We start from the raw sequence: 19,711 nt of genomic DNA on the forward strand, positions 1-19,711 counted from the left end.
AGATGTCAGGGTGACACTTGCCCGGCTATAATTATCAAAGAAGCGTCGAGGGACCTAGCCCCATTCATCTCAACCTTAATTAACGCTTCATTCAATTCTTGCTCGGTTCCCAACAATCTATAGGACGCCTGACTCCTCCCGTTATTAAAGAAACCTACTCTGGACCCAAATATCCCAACAAAATATAGAACTATATCTACGGTCCCATTTCTGTTAAAAATGATTAATAAAGCTGCTTACATTCAAATTCAGACCTACCTTAAGACTCACAATCTGCTGGGACTCCGCCAATTTAGCTTTCATGGCATGGAAACTGCCTTGGTCGATTTGAAAAACCTAATAGATGACTTAAACGACAAAGGAAAATTGTCTCTCATCCTACTACTAGACCTGTCTGCCGCATTTGACTTAGTGGATCATAAAGTGCTATGTAAACATTTATCTACAGATGCCCATTCCTCTCCAGATGCGATGGCGTGGATTCAATCCTTTCTAGACAATCGCTCCATAATTGTCTTCCTTCCCTCTGCATCAGTGAAGCCTACACCGATAACTTGTGGAATCCTGCAAGGCTCATGTTTATCGCCTATGATGTACAACATTTACACAAAGCTGATGCTTGATGACCTAGACAATTTGGGTGTCACCTACACTAGTTATGCAGATGACAACCAGATCCTCATACCTGTGCCTGGTGTTTACGAGTTTGACTCTGCCCTGCTGAATAAAGTCTATTTGTTCATTCAATCTTGGATGGCTTTGCATGGCCTCTGTCTGAATGATGAAAAAAACAAACTCCTGCTCATTGGAGCTCCAGCTAAACTTAGCAAACTTAGTAACCAGTTTCAATCATTTGACATTGATGACATAGATATCAAAGTGGCCAAAGATGTTAAAACCCTGGGCTTCCACCTAGAAAGAGCTCTGAACTTACACACGCAAGTTAACGCTACTGCTTCAGCAACAGCATAAACATGTATGTTTATCCAACCCTGCAAACCTTTCCTCTCAACAGCCAACTTCATTACTTTAGCCAGAGCACTAGTTCTTTCAAAATAACACTATTGTAATGTACTTTATCTTGGTTCTAGCAAGCGAAACATCAATAAATTACAAATTCTTCAGAACAACGCGCTTAGAACTGGACTAAGCATCCCGAAAACGCACATATCTCATTAGCTAGATGAAACATCAAGTGGCTCGCAGTCAATGATCGAATACAACTTAAAGCATTAACCCTTACCCACAAATGCCTAGCCAATTCAGCACCCAAATATTTGGTGGATAAATTTGCCAAAAATATATCTACACGTTCAACTACGATTATGTATTCAAATTCCGTTAAAGTCCCGAGATATAACCTTAAAAATGCAGGGGGAAGTAGTTTTCCCGTCATGGCTGCACAACTTAAGAGCTGACCCATCATTCTTTAGTTTCAGAAAAAAATGAAATGTCGGAATCTTGGTAGGGATCTGACATTTTATGGCCACTTTTCCCCAGCAGACTATTACTTGCTGTTGACCATATAGCTTTGTAAATATTGTAAAATCTTTGACTGTTAATGATGTTAAAATTGTATTTGCATTCATTGTCATGTAACCTGTATATTCTTGTAACTGAAACGATTTATTGTGTAAAAAAGTATCTTAAGCAATTGTAACACGCCCTTCTGGTTTGGAGCGCTATATAAATAAATAAACAAACAAACAAGGTTGTATCATACATTTTCAACTAATAAAATTCACACTGACCCCCTCTGCAATCCTAATGATGTCTGCGGACACCAAAATTGACTGCAGACTCGGCAACATTTCCAAATCCTTTTTTCCACCTATAAAAACAGCTTCAGATTACCTTCATTCAACTTCCCTACCATTTCTATGCCCTCTTCCAGCCATCAAATAACCCCAAATGTATTTTTGTAGAAACCTGTTCACCGCGCTGCCCCTGGAGAGGGGCGATACCTGCCCGGCATTTGCCAACCTACAAAATAGCCCCATATCATCTTTTTTCAACTCTGTCACCCTACCCAGCCCATCTTTCCACCACCAAATTACCCACAATGTGTTTTCAGACATGTGTTTGCAGCTGTTTGGGGATCCAACATGGCAGACATGTCCAAAAATATGATGCACCTCATGCTTTTCACCATCCAATCAGTGGGTGCGTAGGATGTCCGCGGGCATCACATTGTCCTCTGGACTAATCAGAGGCCTGCCCATGTCCCTAACAGGGAATTGAGTCTGCGGACCAAAACCATATATCACTAATTATATTTAACCTACCTTTTGGTATTTAAAAAAATATTACTTGACAGATTTACACACAATTTACAAAAGCACACTTTTAGGACCAAGCTGGCACTATCGCCACAAATTTGGTGAAATCCCGTCCATTGGTTTGGGCTGTAGGCATGAGCAAATGTCTTTCCCATTGTGTCTATGGGAAAAACCACACATTTTGGGACCCCCTATAACTTTGCCCCTCCTTAACTAAACCTCACCAATCTTCGCAGGATCAAATTGACGGGCCATATACTTTTTTTGCAAAGTTTTGTGAGGATTTGTCCTGGGGGGCAGAGTTATAAGCTGCCCAAAAAGTGCTCTAGCTATGGGTTGAGCAACTTAAACATAACTACAGGGTCGCTACCGCAGGACCTGTAATAGAGCAGTGGTTGCTGCCCTATGTTAAGGTGAAACCATTGTAAATAAAGTTTTCTCAAAATTCCATTGCTAATAACTTTTGACTTGCTGGACGGATTAGGATGGAATTCCCCACCTCTCCCCAAAAATGTTTTCCACACAACCCCTGCACCCCAAACTATACATTTTGGAAAAGAATAGGTAAAAAGTAAAACGAGTACTGAGAAAACAACAAAATACTGTTTTCAGCCTACTCCCATTGCTTTTCTAGTAGAGAATAAGTGTTTGTGTGGGAAGTTGTAGCACAAAAACAGCTATACAGATTTGGACAAATTAAGAAACAACTTCAGCACAAATTGTTGACTTAATTTCCTTGACTGTTTTTGCGTAAATCAGTCCAGTAGTTTTTTAAATATTTGATGGAGAAGCGGGGTGCCCTGCAAGCAAAACATTTGTACATTAACTTTTGACTGGCTGGATGTATTTGGATTAGATTTTCCAAAAAAGGAATTTTTCCACAGGCCATGACTAGTGTACCTTGTACAGTAGCCACAGACAAAGGCCATGGCTATTAGGCCCCCAAGAAACCTATCGGTACAACATGCACAATTGCCACAGCCAGAGGTCATGAAAGTGGCCCATGAAGAAAATGCAGTATAGCAAAATAAATTCAGTTACAAAAACATTAGTTAAGAGAGAGTCAAAACCACTGAAATTCAGCACTCCCATGTGAAGCAAGTTCACCTTAACTGCTGAGAAGCCTGTGACCACAATGATTTCATCACAAATGACATTACTGATGAACTCACTGGTAACATCACTAATTACATCATACATAATTTTTTTTGCAAACACTTCTCTTCGAAAAATGCTAACAATGAAGTTGACGACAGCCCTCTAATCAGCCTTGTACGCCAATTCCGCTTCCACCCATTTTGTGTACAATCCATCAATACCAGCACATACCGTCTCCTCCTGTCCCCAAAAAAGGGGCAAATTAACAAGGGGGGGTCCTGGGAGTCCCTCTGCCAGACATTAGTCCTGGTTACGAGAGACTTACCCAGAGTCTTTAGCTCACTATCTTTCACAGAGAAGAAATATCCCAAACATATCAGTCTTTGTCCTGCCCTGGGGCAGTCCAGCACCGAATTGCTAGGCAATTCTCCTCTGAACAAGAGTACCAACAGAAACCCCAGACACGTGTTTCGGTCTGGTTGAACCTCATCAGTAGGGTGGATCTGTGCCTCTCTAAGAATAGTGAGCAAGGGGTCCACGTCTGGATTCCCCTAGTAACTTACGGTGAGACCCAAAGTTACTTCAATATGCAAATTAACAAGGGGGGTCCTGGGAGTCCCTCTGCCAGACATTAGTCCTGGTTACAAGAGACTTACCTAGAGTCTTTAGCTCACTATCTTTCACAGAGAAGAAATATCCCAAACATATCAGTCTTTGTCCTGCCCTGGGGCAGTCCAGCACCAAAATGCTAGGCAATTCTCCTCTGAACAAGAGTACCAACAGAAACCCCAGACACGTGTTTCGGTCTGGTTGAACCTCATCAGTAGGGTGGATCTGTGCCTCTCTAAGAATAGTGAGCAAGGGGTCCACGTCTGGATTCCCCTAGTAACTTAGGGTGAGACCCAAAGTTACTTCAATATGCAAATTAACAAGGGGGGTCCTGGGAGTCCCTCTGCCAGACATTAGTCCTGGTTACGAGAGACTTACCCAGAGTCTTTAGCTCACTATCTTTCACAGAGAAGAAATATCCCAAACATATCAGTCTTTGTCCTGCCCTGGGGCAGTCCAGCACCGAAATGCCAAAAAAGGGGCACAGTGAAAATTAAAAGTCACAATCTCCCATGCAAGACTTGATCACACGGCCCCACAGCATGTTGGCAGCCTCACTACACATCACACAATTTTACCATTTCATCCAAATCAGAATCCATTCCAGGCCACCAATAATCCCCCCTCAGCCTTCCCTTTGTGTCTTTGTTTTTTTCATGTATGGACACACAGTCCCAATCTCTACCATTAGAACAAAAATTGTTCTTCCTTTGGCATATTAATTTTCGGTACTCCTTGAGGCTTAGTACCACTAACAATTCTGAGCATCTCAAGTCGCCCTGTGAGGCTGTCCCACTGTGAGTGCACGCATACACCTGTTCCTATAAAAGGATTCCTTTGTTTCATAATGACACCTTCACTCCTGTGTGTCACTATTTATTCCATGTTTGTATATTGCTGAGTCTGTATATGGGCTCTTGCCCTCTGCAGTAAATCCATTTTGTACTTTTCCTAAACTGCTGTACTTGCTGCTCTCCCAGGGCTCATGTCTGATATAATGTCTGATCTTGGGCAAACCCTCTTGAGAATTGCACGTTTTGCACAAACTCTTGACCTCTGCACATATGTGCAATGTGTCCTGTCATTCCATATGTCTAACACACAGGAAGTCTCCTTGCCCTCCCTTCATGCCTTCATTATCGTTTTGTATGTTTTGAAATCCACTTTGATTATTCTGGAAATGTCCCTGATTATTCTGGAAGCCTCTTCCTCGGAAGCCTCCCCTACCTTGTGGTATTAATCCATTATTACGCTGATCAAACTGCCTTTGGTTATTCACCTGTGGCATGCCTATAGTTTGCTGCAAACCTGACCCTTCCCCACTAGTCAACATCGCCCCTTTTATGGCGTATTTTGACAATTTTTTCTGCACTAATTTCGCTTCTTTGCCTTTCCTAACATCATCTTTCAGAATGTGAACGTCAGCATGTACCGCACCTAGATGGAATCCCATAATTGCAAGGACAGCAATGCCAACTAACCAACCAACTAACAATATCATCCCTCTTCATACACCTCTCAAACTCTAACCAGACACAACCACAAGCCTTAAACGCAGCAATCCGCACAAACTTCACAACAATGCAACAACAAAACAAACCACACATAGACTTGCACAACAGCACACGACGACTATCGACTGTAAAACACCCCAAGCCCAGCCAACGGACCCACCGGGCTGAGGCTGCCAACACCACATCACTGCTCTCTTGAACTTTTCCAGCTTATTCCCACTAACCCACCCCCTCTCCTTCCCTTTTTCAGAGCCACCAGAGCGCCAGGGGACCACTTCAGTGGTGATAGTGCGCGGTACAAATGTCCTTTAACATTAACATAACCAAATGGAATATTCTATGGGCATATAGGGATCAATTATGGATCTAACCTGCCTGATTATATAAGAAATATTTGTTTATCTCCTCCTGTGCAATGAGCCGCACAGAATGAAAGTGCACACAGTCCAGGAGCTGCAGCTGACTGCAACAGAGAGGAGATGATACTCTACAGCCAGACAGGTTGGGTACGTGCAATGTACTTAGCTTCCGCACAGTCAGGAGTAGCTGCCTGCATCCACACCACCCTGCTGGAGTCCCACTCCCTGTTAAATGTATGCAGGGTCACTGTATTTTGCCAATGCAAGCATTCAGTCTTGGTGGAATTTGCGCAAATAGTGAAAGAAAGAGTTATGTGTAAGAGCAGTGGGGGATATATGACGCTTCCTGTCTCCATTTCAAAAGTCCCATTTAGGCTCCGATGTTTCACTCAAAACTCTCAGTATGCAGAGGATATAGTTGCTCGTATTAAATACACAACATACTGTGTGTGAAAGAAATAAATAAAATGCTTTTGTGATTTGGTTTGTGGAGGCATGGGGCTGATATCGTCATACTTTATGTATTATGGTAGGGATCATTTGTGATTGGCTAGTTATTAAGTATAGCAGGTATGAGAGGATATTTTAACTGTGCCAGGTGCCAGTGTGCCAATAGTCTGGTCCAATTCAAAGCTATGTTTATTAATGAAATCACTGCGCCCTAGCATGCCAAACATAGTTTAAATGATACGTACAGGCCACTGACATGCCCATTTCGTGCTCTTTCCTAAAATATAGTGCATCCCTTTTCCATAAATGAGTAGTAGATATTATTTTCACACACCTAAGTTCAACAGTTAATATATGTCACTATGTATGCGCATCAGTGGGGTCTGCAAATTTGAAAAATAACATAACTGCAAGACATCTGCAGAAAACTCTTGTGAAATGGCAATTGCTAACGTGAAGCTGCATGTTACGAAGGTTATGCAGACAGACAGAGAACACAAATAATTGAAAATATTAACAGTGTATCCTGTGATGGTTTGTTAAATGCAAACAACTGAGGTAAGTTCCATTAAAACATGGGGGAAATAAATTACAAGCGAAATGAGGTAGTGTTGCTCATTTGATCTTTTTGCATTGACATGTTAGGCAACAGTTATCAGACTGAACTATTGTATATATTTGTGAAAAATACACATGGTCTAAAAAACGTCCAAAAATGTGTTCACCTTATTACCTATGAGCGGACAACACATTTTAGAAACTAACTTACCATTCAAGGACCTGTAAAATCCTATAGCTTGGAAAAGATTCTGTTGTAATTCACTTTGGGCTCAATTCATAGAATCCAGTGCAGAAGGAGGCCAAGCGCTGCACGCAGAGAAGGAGCGTGCACCACGCATCCGTCAGTCGTAGCGCAAAGCAGCAATTGTGCGCCACGCGTATTCACAGATTTCCTGAGCCATTACTAGCTGTGACACATTGAACATCCAGCAGCACCAGTTACGCCCCCAACACGCCCCTGTGTGCAGTCAAAAGACCTTTGAAATGCGCAATACAGCGCAATGCCCGGTGCCATCCGTGGCCCAGCACACAGCCTCCCCTCCATCGTAATTGCATGAAAAACAGGAGCTTACCCAGCTCGCGCCAGCCAAATGGGGTGGAAAGGCCATCGCGTACCCCTGCAAAATCGCATGGAAAGCCCCTTGTGTACACCCGTGAAATCGCATAGCCCATTCGCGCAATGAAAATCACATGGAAATGCCCTTGCGTAGCCCCGCAAAATTGCGTACCCCGCTCGCTCCAGCCAAATTGGAGAGGCCCTCGCCGACACCTGTGAAATCGCGTTACCCACTTGTGCCAGCCAAATGTCGTGGAAAGGGCCGCACGTGCTGCCATCAGCTGAGAACACACCCCGCAGGCAGCCCACACCACAAGAGACCCCCCATCACCCGTGACCATAAACCGCAAGCAGCCCACACCACAAGGGATCCCCCCATCACCCCTGACCATACCCGCAGGCAGCCCACACCACAAGGGACACCACATCACCTGTGACCATACCCTGCAGCTAGCCCACACCACATGGGACCCCCATCACCCGTGACCATACCCTGCAGGCAGCCCACACCACATGGGATACCCTCTCACCCGTGACCATACTCCACAGGCAGCCAACACCACAAGGGACACCCCACCACCCGTGAATATACTCCACAGGCAACCCACCCATAACCATACCCCGCATGCAGCCCACACCACAAGGGACCCCCATCACCTGTGACCATACCCCGCAGGCAGCCCACACCACATGGGATCCCCCCATCACCCATGACCATACCCCGCAGCAGCCTACACCACAAGGTAACCCCATCACCTGTGAACATACCCCGCAGGCAGCCAACACCACATGGGACCCCCATCACCCCTGACCATACCAGCAGGCAGCCCACACCACAAGGGACCCACTATCACCCGTGACCATACCCCGCAGGCAGAACAACTGTGACCTACCCCGCAAGCAGCCCACACCACAAGGGACCCCCATCACCTGGGACCATACCCCGCTGGCAGCCCACATAACAAGGGACCCCCCATCACACCTGACCATACCCGCAGGCAGCCCCCACCACAAGGAATCCCCCATTACCCGTGACCATACCCCACAGGCAGCCCAGTCCACATGGGACCCTCCATCACCCATGAACATACCCCGCAGACAAGACAGCCCACACATGACCATACCCTGCAGGCAGCCCACACCACAAGGAACCCCCCCATCAACCATGACCATACCCCACAGGCAGCACACACCACATGGGACCCCCCATCACCCGTGACCATACCCCAAAGGCAGGGGACTCCCCATCACCCGTGACCATACCCCGCAGGCATCCCACACCACAAGGGACCCCCATCACCCGTGACCATAACCCGCAGGCAGCCCACACTACTGGGGACCACCATCAGCCGTGACCATACCCCACATGCAGGCCCCGACTCATGACATCCCACCCCCACCAGTGATTGCAACCTGCCGGCAGGCCCCGACTCATGATACCCCACGCACATCAGTGACAGCAACCTGCAGGCAGGTCCTGACTCATGACCCTTCAGCCCCCATCAGTGATGGCAACCTGCAGGCAGGGCCTGACTCTTGACCCCCCACCAGTGATGTCAACCTGCAGGCATGGCCTGACTCATGACCCCCACACCCCTACCAGTGATGGCAAAACTGCAAGCAGACCCTAACTCATGACCCCCCACCAGTGACAGCAACCTGCAGGCAGCCCCTGACTCATGACCCACCATGCCCCACATTTGCACATCATGCAATCATGTAGCATATGTCCACCAAAATCCCAACACACACTGCACCCACACGGTGCACCTCAACACTCATCCATTGTTCCTGCTCCCCATTAAATGCTCCATACCATGTAAATCACAAACTCACACATGCATGCATGTTTGCACACACATGAACAACATTGCTCAACATCAGGGGAACGTAATACAGAAAAGGAACATTGAAACATACACCAAAACATTGAGAGCAGACACCACTTGTACTCCAATGTATTAAAATGTAATAAATATCCAGATTCCAAATGAAACACATAAAAATGAAACCAGTGAAATAATGATCATACAAAATAAAAATGAAATGGAAATCCAGAAAAAAAAAATATGATGGAAAAATGACAATGAAAGAATCCAAATTGTGGTCCATGTCCATTTTACCATATGTAAACACAAATAAAAATCAGAATAAAAACATTGCTCCATGGTAAAAAAAAAACTCCAGAAAAACTACAAGATCCAAATTATATACAAAGTTCATGGGTCTATGATCCCCAAAAAGTACAAGAACAAAATTATTTCAAAAAGGAAACCTAGCCCTAATGAACAATTTACAAAGGCAGCAGGCTAGACCTATGACTCACCATTTCCACCCAGAGTCTCGGCAAGGGCATGATCGAACGCTGCGTTTATTTCCCTGAGGTGGGCCTCTGCTCTCCTCACGAGGGCCCGCAGGGACTCCAAAGTGCTCCTCTCAAACTCCCTGCGAGTCTCCTTGAGGAACTCGGCACACCTCTCCGCCCGACGCAGAGTGTTCTCCACCCAGGTGATGGTGAGTCGTGCCCCTGTGCCCGCTGCCGCTATGCTCCGATTTTGCTGGTCCATTCGCTGCAACACGGAAGACATCCTCGGGTTGAGTTCCGCGTTTCCCTCTTGCCCGATGGCCGATACCTGCCCCTGTGATGTTGAGGACCTGAGTCCTGTTGCCTCCTACGATGAGCCTGATGCCGCCGTTAAAAAGCCTGGTGCCTGTCCCTTCGGGACAGCCTCCGGGATGATGAAAACCTGCAAGGCTGTCATGCACGTGCCCTGCTGATTGGTGCCTGCACTTCCTCCATTGCCATTGGTCCCGTTGCTGTGGTGACCACCTCTGATGATCCTCCTTCGACTCCTGACTGCGGCAGGGATGTGGTCTCCACCAGACTGGCCGCTGAGTTTGGACAGGTCCACAGGGGGCCCTGGTGGTATCTGGGACGGAAGACGGCAGGGAAGAGATCAGCATACTGCAGGAAGTTTTTTCATCGCACGTGGGCTACCACAGGGTCAAGGACATGTTTGTTTTTGTTTTTGGGGTGCCTGAGCATTGCGTGATGCATTCTTTTTCCCCAGGGGTCACATACAGCCTTGCTTGAGCACAGTGGTATGTTTTCCATCACGTACCCTGCCCCCTCACTCCAATTGCCCAGGACAATTGTTGTCTGCACCTCCCATTGCGCTAGTACATCAGAGCCATGGCTGGGAGGGCAACAAGTGGTAAGGGAGCCAAAACTTGGCAACCTCCCAGAGGTGGCCGCGGTGGGTGAGGTGGCCATGCTGGCAAGGTGGGTGCCGATACCAAGGAGGACAAGGTGGGTGATGTGGCCAGGTTGGTCCACGAGGGCAAGGTGTCCATGCCCAGGCAGGGATAGCCATGCCCCCCCACCCAAGCGAGTCAGGGAGATGTAGCTGCTGCTGACATCCCCAGTACCCATCAGACCTGACAAGCAGTGCCATCTGCTGTCCCGAGTAGCCAGGGTGTGGAAGCTTCAGGGGCAGCTGTGGCTACCATCACTCAGACTCTGGATCAGCCAGCCCGGACTGCAGTGGAACAGGCACTGAGTAACTCAATGGCTGATTTATGTGTCCTGAAGGCCAAGCCACGTGTGGTGCAAGTTGCTGCCACCAGGAGCAACAGTTTCATCTCCTGTCCAGAGCAGCCAGGGTGTGGAAGCTGCAGGCCGAGGCCGGTGGCCGAGGCCGGTGCAGCGCAGGGTTCTGGCAACAGCACCCAGCTGCCAATACCTGCAGTCCAACCTTTGGTCATCACATCATTGCCTGATTACATTGGCTGGTCCACCTACGATTAAGCCCCTACTGACCAGAGCGGCACTGTATGTATAAAGAGAAAAAAAGAATATTTCTGTTCCTAAAAAAGGGATAGCACACACAGGAAGAAGAAACTCCAAGACATTTTGCCTTGAAAATACAATTGCCAAACTGCAAAAACAATCCATAAGATCTTCAGTTTTAATCAGACGTGTAATGAAACAAAGCAAAGAAACACAGTACAGCGCATTTTGTAGCGCACTCGCTACTTGATCACGTACATTTTACAAGTTACACAATAATGTTTAAAATACTTCTTAACAGTCTCCATGGATTCCATTTCCTGTTGTCCTTTTTTCCTTTTTCTGCTGTTTTCCTTTTTTGACTGTTTTTTGCCCATAGCCGCTTGATTGAGGGCTATGTTCTCGATTTTGTATAGTCGAATGTGGCCGCCATTTTGAAAATCTTTCCATGCTGAAAAAAAAAATGCAAGACTAAAGAATAGCATTCATATTAATTAAATTGTAACACCAAGATGGAGACAATATTACATTGTATATTGCAAAAGTCACATGAACTCATGATAACGCCACTCGTATTCAGAGCAATGATGTTATCCTTTACTTATGCTCAAAGCTTTGTAGTTAATAAATGTCTGTCCTACCAAGATTACGGGATGTTTAGGCAAAATGCCCAAATATATCGCAATAAAGTGATAACATGATAATATCATGTAATTTAAGCCCATATTGTGTGGCGTTTTAAACATCATATTGTTTTTACAGGAGTCAAAATCTAATAAATTATCCAATGCTTTAAAATAAACTGCATAGTGTAATTCCTTAAAGAAGCAGTACAATTAAACATTCAGTGTTGAATGATATATAGAGAAAAAAGTGCCATCCATTTTGAACAATCACAGTTTGTTACAAAGTGTCTGGTGCTCACAATAAAGTACACAGTGCATACTCATTCCAGCTCATTTAGTCATAATACCCATGCATATCACTATAAGTTACCAACATGATGTCATAATCCAATTAGGATCCCTATTATGTGCCGTTGTAGACATCATGTTGCATTTGCCGGAAACAACATTTAATAAAGTGTCCTGTGCTCTGAAATAAAGTGCAGAATGCAGTTCCTTAGAGTAGCAATGCAATAAAATGCTCAATATTGGACACTATATACAGAGCAAAGTACTGTCAATTATCAACAATCACAATACATTGTGGAATATCTAATGCTCTCAATAAATTGCATAGTGCATAATTATTCCAGCTCTTTGGAACATTAAGCCCACTTACAGATGAAATTGCCTAAAGACTTTGCGTTTGTTTTACTGCCACTAAAACTCCAATTTGATAAAAAGATGTGTTCATCATGGGGCAATAAAGTAAATAGTGCATGAGAGTTCTTATTCATTCATCAGCATAGTATGTCGAAAATTCCTAATGCACAAATCTTGGATACATGTGTGGATAAAGGAAAGCAGATTTAGAAAAAGGAAATAAAAAGAAAAAAAAATACAAAAGAAAGGAAACCTAAAAATATCTGTCATTTCACATTCTCGTAAAGGTGCTAAAATCAGTATATATACTGTTTACCAATGTTTGTCAGTTTGCACACAACCACCGTGGCCATAAAAACAATAATAAAAGTATCTTCAAGGAACTTCACAAGGACATTTCTAACGGAGGAAAACTATTCCAAAAAACATTCCAAAAATCAATAATAAACACTGACTCGAATGAACCAGAGAAGTGAATTTACAACTTAGAAGGGACAATACAAGAGATAGGCTGTCAACTAAGGTAGCAATTAATATAACATAACAGACATACATGATCATAGAATGACAATTCATCTGTTTTTATATATTCATTTAACTTGTTGGACTTTATGGACTTGAAAACAAATGTTTGTCTAGATCACCAGTTCATGTCCCCAATAAGATAAAAAGTTCTTTGTTTAAATTGTGACCTTTTGTTTTTTGTTTTTTTTCGAAATCTAAGGTAAATCTGGTTTCCATCTGGCACAGTTCAAGATCACGATAACCATCACAAGGTTTTTCCTTGATTTGGTGTAGCCCAAAGAATCTTAGGCTGTCAATCTTGCCCTCATGTAGATCTCTAAAATGTACGCCCATTGGGTAAGACGGATCAACGTTTTAGATTGCTCTCATGTATTGTAGAATTCTCAATTTTAATTTCCCAGTTGTGCTGCCCATGTATCATCAATCACATGGGCATACAAGACCTTAGAAACAAAATCTGTGTTACATGTGATTCTCGTCTTCAATTCTACCATGTGGCCTAGTTCAGGATGGTGATAATTAGTTCTGTTTAGAGCACGTTTACAGGCCTTACATTTGGTAAATTTGTAGAAACCGGCAGAGCTAGCAGCAAGCAAGGGAAGGTCATTCACACTTTTGGCTAATGGAGACATGAAGCTACAGACAAGTGAATCTTTATTAGAAATAAATGGAAATCTAATTTTAGCACGTGCCAGTGACGGTGCAGAATGTTACATATAGTACTCGAGTGGGTACCATATGTGAGGATTAGTCTGGTTTCCGGATATTCTTCTTCTTTAGTTTTCACCAGCGTTTGTTCTATTTGTTGATAATAGGAATGCTTGATTTAAATTTCAAGCTTTGCAGTAAGCTCTTTCTAGAATTGCTTTTGGGTATCTTTGTTTTACGAAGATTTGGGCAGTTACCCTGCATTCCTTATCAAAGCATTCTAGTTCTGTGCAATTCCGTCAAATCCTCATGAATGCACCATATGGTATACTCCACTTTAGTGACATAGGGTGGTTACTGCTAGCGTATAGTGGCATGTTGGAGCTTGTGGGTTTGTGATGAAGTTCAGTTATAATTCCTTCTTGGCATGATTTGACCTAAACATCCAAAAAGAACACTGACTCTCTCTTGTGACTCTATGTAAATTTTAAATGTAGTGTGTTCACATTCAGTATCTAGACAAAGTCGAGCCAGTCTCTTTCCTCTCCATTCCACAAGACAAATAGATCATTGATAAATCGAAGTCACATGACAATATGATTAGTATGATAACTGTTGACATCAGTCCATACCACAAACTTCTCACATCAACCCATGGTCAGATTGGCATATGATGGAGTGAAGCTTGTGCACATGGCTTTCTCTCGAAATTGATTGTAATATTTGTTGTCAAATAGGAACACATTATTTGTTTGATGAGACATAGTTATCATCTCCATAATCATTTGTCCATGCAGATGGTAATTAAATGATCTATTATCAAGGAAATAATGACATGTTTTTTTTCCATCACAATTTTGTATAGAAGTATAGAGTGAGACCACATTCAATGTGGCAACCATGAAGTTCTTTTCCCATGCTATTCCGCTGATTTTTCTGAGAAAATCTTTGGTATCTCGAAGATATGATGGCAAAGTGAATACCAATGGCAGGAGAGTCTTGTCTATATATTTCAAAGTATTTTCAAGTGGTGCTCCATTAAGAGTAACAATCGGTCTACCAAGTAGATAGGTTGTAGTCTTATGAAGTTTAGGGAGGAAATAGATAGTTGGCAGAATATGATGGGAAATGTCTTGTGCAGACATTTGCAGTCATCTTCATCCAAAATACTTAGATTTGTCCATTTGGCTAGAAAACCCTCCAGTTTGATGTACATTTCTTCTGATTGATTAACTTCTAACTTCTCAAAGCAATTGATGTCCATGAGTTGCCTAGTAGCCTCTCAAACGTAATGTTTTTTGTTGTTGTTTTGGATCACAATATTTGTGTCTTTGTCTGAGGCTTTTATAACCAGATTCCCAAGATTTTGCAATTCTTTTAAGGTTTGTCTTTCTTTACGTGAGAAGTTATACTTGGCTTTGCTCTTTTGTAATCTTGTTTAATCTTGCTTTTTTAATGTCATGGATTACTAGATCTTGGAAGGCCTCAACAGGGGATTGAATGTGGATTGACTTTCAATTTGCTCTTTAGTGGCCATCCAGTATTGATGTTTAGCATTTCTAGATTGATGTCAGTATCAGTTTCATCCTGATGTTCTGGTAATTCCAGATGTGCCAAACTTAACAAAGAATCCAGATCCAGATCTTCAATTGCTATTTCAGTTCTTCCCTGCAACTTGAATTTTGCTTTCTCTTTTGTCGGGTAAATGATAAAGAATGTTCTTAATCAGATCTTCTGAATGTATTGATCAAAATCAATTCTAGTTTCACCATAATCAAAAGAGGATGTTAGACAGAAATTAAGGCCATATTGGAGAACTTTTGTTTGTTTCTTCTTCTAAGGGACAAACTGAAAGAATCACAATGCTGTTATCAATACTGATATTGGTGAGTTAATTGTTTTCTTGCCAGAGTGTGTTCTCACTCATACTTCTGTCTGAATCTGAAGTGCTTGTCCCTTTGTCCCCTCCTTGTCTTCTTTTTGCTCCTTGTTCGTATATATATAGATATACGAGAACAAAGACTGCATAGCAGTAAAAAAAACAGCCACACGCGTGCAATGTATTCCCAAAAAAGAAGAATAAACTCCCATGAAGCTGTGAAAAAAATCAATTTTTTAAGTCATGGTGGACAATTGGGGCGAGAAAAACAAAATGTCTCACCGTACACGGACTCATCAAAAAAAATATATATATAGTGGCCGTGCAGTTATGGTTAAGTTGCTAATCCCATAGGAAGAGCACTTTTTTGCCGGCTTATAACTTCACTCTCCCTGGACGAATCCTCACCAAACTTTGCAAAAAAGTATATAGCCCACTCTGAAGTTTGGTGAGGTTTGGTCCAGGGGTGGAGAAGTTATAGTGGAAGTCCCAAAATGTCTTTTTTTCCCATAGACTGAATGGGGGAAAAACTTTGCACATGTCTTCAGCCCAAACGGCTGGATGGATTTTCACCAAATTTGCAGCAGGAAGAGCGGCTTGGTGCTGAAAGCGTGTTTTTGTAAATTTGGTGAAAATCCGTCCGGTAGTTTTCTTTAAAATGATCAAAAAGTAGGTCTAAAAAAATTAGTGATATCTATGTCCGCTCCGTGGAGATACTTCCCTGTTCGCTCCGCGGGCAGGACACCGATTGTCTAATCAGCTTGCGTCATGTCCGCGAACATGTGACGCGTTCGCTGATTGGATGGTGAGGAGCGTGAAGTGCTTCAGATTGTTCCGATGCGCCCGCCATCTTGAATCTGTGTTTTGGTGTCCGCGGACGTCACCGCAAAAACATATTAAAAAACAAATTATTGCACTTGTTAAACTTATCAAATACTGTCTGGGGAGGTCAGGGGTGATGAGGATGGGATCGGATATGGCAGCAAGAAGCAGTTTTTTTGTCACGAAAGTCATACGGTACATTTGGAGGTGTTCCACAATATAATATGCGTAAAGTACAGGCGAAGGACTAATGTGTCTGTGTTAAAATGTATTTAAAATAATAATGGAGTCAGACTGCCGCCCCCTAGATTCTGGCATCTGAGGCAGGCACCTGCAGTGTCTGATGCAAAGAGCGGCCCTGTATGTCTATGAGAATAACAGTTCTCATAGTGTCGGTGAGGAGTTTTTGCAAAGTGAGAATGTATTTAGATTCTGAGTGAAGGTCACCAGCTTTGAATTTGAATTACATTTGTGATGTCAACTTTGATGTCCTGGGTGTTAGTCTTAGCAGTGCACGGAGGTGGTGCAAGTTATGGTTGTTTAGCTTACCATAACTGGTGAATTTCTTGGGTTTTTCGATTTTTCTTGAAACCATAACGTCCCTTTGACAAAGTTTTTTCTTTGAATTTCATAGGTTTTTATTAGTCCAGCATAACCATAACGTCCATTTTACAAAGTTTTTTCAGTGAATTTCAAAGGTTTTTATTAGTGCAACTTAACCATAACGTCCCCTTAACAAAGTTTTTTCATTGAATATTTTATATATATATATATATGTATGTACAAACCTATTGATTGCTCAGTAACTATAGTGTAGGCTCTTTTGCTAAGTTTCTCAAATGTAACGGTTCCCCAATTTGTGTTAATTGATCTGATCCCACTTTGACACCATATATGATGGGTCAGAAATGTGAGGCTTTTCAAAAGATGTAATTTTATTAACGCAAAAAAATAGATAATGCTTCACTATCCCTACCGTGGCAAGGATTTCCCTCCCCAAAAATAAACTAAAGCAATCGTTATAACAACAGGTTTCTGTACCTCAAACATATACACGCAATAACGCAACAAGGTAATGCATGGCAGTTCAAAAGCAACAAATATAGTCTATTTATTTTTTTAATTTTTGCATTTACTTCAATGCACAACGTCCAAAGGCATCTAGGTGCGAGTTACAGAAAGTGCAAGGTACAGGAGCAGGTCAAGGGGGTAATTCATAGAATTAAGCGCACAAGTGGCGCACGCAGCTGGCGCACAGTGTGCGCGTGCGAATGTCTGCGCCAGCGTGTGCGCTAAAATCGATTTCCGTGCACAGCGTATTCATGGATTTTAGCCTCCAAAACCAACCGTGGTGCAGAGTGGCGCAGTGACTATGCAGCAGCACAAGTTACCCCCCCAAGAACATCCTCGCGCAAGGAAAAGCCATCAAAATCCCCAATCCAGCGCAAAGGGCTGCGCTATCCCTGGACCAGTTTACACGGCTGCCAAACAGCAAACGGCAAGCGGGGAACGTGTATTACTGGGGTTTGCGTGAAGTTTCACACGCGATAGGCCCTGTGCGAGTGGGGTACATGTATAACTGGGGTTTGCGGGAAGTTTCACACGCGATTGGAGCAGGGTATGTGTATTACGGGGGTTTGCAGGAAGTTTCACACGCGAAAGGGCCTGTGCGATTGGGGTACGTGTATTTCGGGGGTTTGCGGGAAGTTTCACGCGCGAAAGTGCCTGTGCGAGTGGGGTACGTGTATTACGGGGGTTCACGGGAAGTTTCACACGCGAAAGGGCCTGTGCGAGTGGGGTACGTGTATTACGGGGGTTTGAGGGAACTTTCACACGCGAAAGGGCCTGTGCGATTTGGGTACGTGTATTTTGGGGGTTTGCGGGAAGTTTCACACACGAAAGGGCCTGTGCGAGTGGGGTACGTGTATTACTGGGGTTCGCGGGAAGTTTCACACGCGAAAGGGCCTGTGCGAGTAGGGTAAGTGTATTACTGGGGTTCGTGGGAAGTTTCACACACGAAAGGGCCTGTTCGAGTGGGGTACATGTATTACTGGGGTTCACAGGAAGTTTCACACGCGAAAGGGCCTGTGCGAGTGGGGTACGTGTATTACTGGGGTTCGCGTGAAGTTTCACATTCGAAAGGGCCTGTGTGAGTGGGGTACATGTATTACTGGGGTTTGCGGGAAGTTTCACACGCCATTTGAGCTGGGTACGTGTATTCCTGGGGTGCGCGGGAAGTTTCACACGCAATTTTGCTGTCAGAGTGGTGTACTGAATTTCGGGGGTGCGCAGGGCATCCTACACGTGAATTGGCAGTGTGGGTCCTCCCAGGTGTTCCCTCTACACCCTCCACGGCCCCTGCAGGCAGCCCACACCACAGGGGACTACCCTTCACCCCTGGTCATGTCCCGCAGGCAGCCCATCTACCATGGGCCTGCCCCCAGCAAAGCCACATGTCAGCTTGCACTACTGATCACCCACTCATGTCCCCCTGCACCCCCACCCCCAGCAGTCAGGGGCATCTGCCAGCAGGCCCCCACTCATGTCCCACTCATGTCCCTTTGCACCCCCACCCCCCAGCAGTCAGGGGCACCTGCCAGCAGGCCCCCACTCATGTCCCCTGCACCCCCACCCCCCAGAAGTCAGGGGCACCTGCCAGCAGGCCCCCACTCATGTCCCTTAGCACCCCCACCCCCCACCAGTCAGGGGCACCTGCCAGCAGGCCCCCGCTCATGTCCCACGCATGTTCATTTGCACCCCCACCCCCCAGCAGTCAGGGGCACCTGCCAGCAGGCCCACTTTCATGTCCCCCTGCACCCCCACCCCCCAGCAGTCAGGGGCACCTGCCAGCAGGCCCCCACTCATGTCCCTTTGCACCCCCACCCCCCAGCAGTCAGGGGCACCTGCCAGCAGGCCCCCGCTCATGTCCCACATATGTCCATTTGTACCCCCACCCCCCAGCAGTCAGGGGCACCTGCCAGCAGGCCCCCACTCATGTCCCCCTTGCACTCCCACCCCCCAGCAGTCAGGGGCACCTGCCAGCAGGCCCCCACTCATGTCCCTTTGCACCTCCAACCCCCAGCAGTCAGGGGCACTTGCCAGCAGGCCCCCACTCATGTCCCACTCATGTCCCACTCATGTCCCTTTTCACCCCCACCCCCCAGCAGTCAGGGGCACCTGCCAGCAGGCCCCCACTCATGTCCCCCTGCACCCCCCAGCAGTCAGAGGCACCTGCCAGCAGGTCCCCACTCATGTCCCCCTGCACCCCCACCCCACAGCAGTGCAGGGCAACTACCAGCAGGCCCCCACTCATGTCCCCCTGCACCCCCACCCCCCAGCAGTGCAGGGCACCT

This window comes from Ambystoma mexicanum, chromosome 10 (genome assembly GCF_040938575.1).
Source record: "Ambystoma mexicanum isolate Mex_15411 chromosome 10, UKY_AmexF1_1, whole genome shotgun sequence".
Taxonomy (NCBI): Eukaryota; Metazoa; Chordata; class Amphibia; order Caudata; family Ambystomatidae; genus Ambystoma; species Ambystoma mexicanum.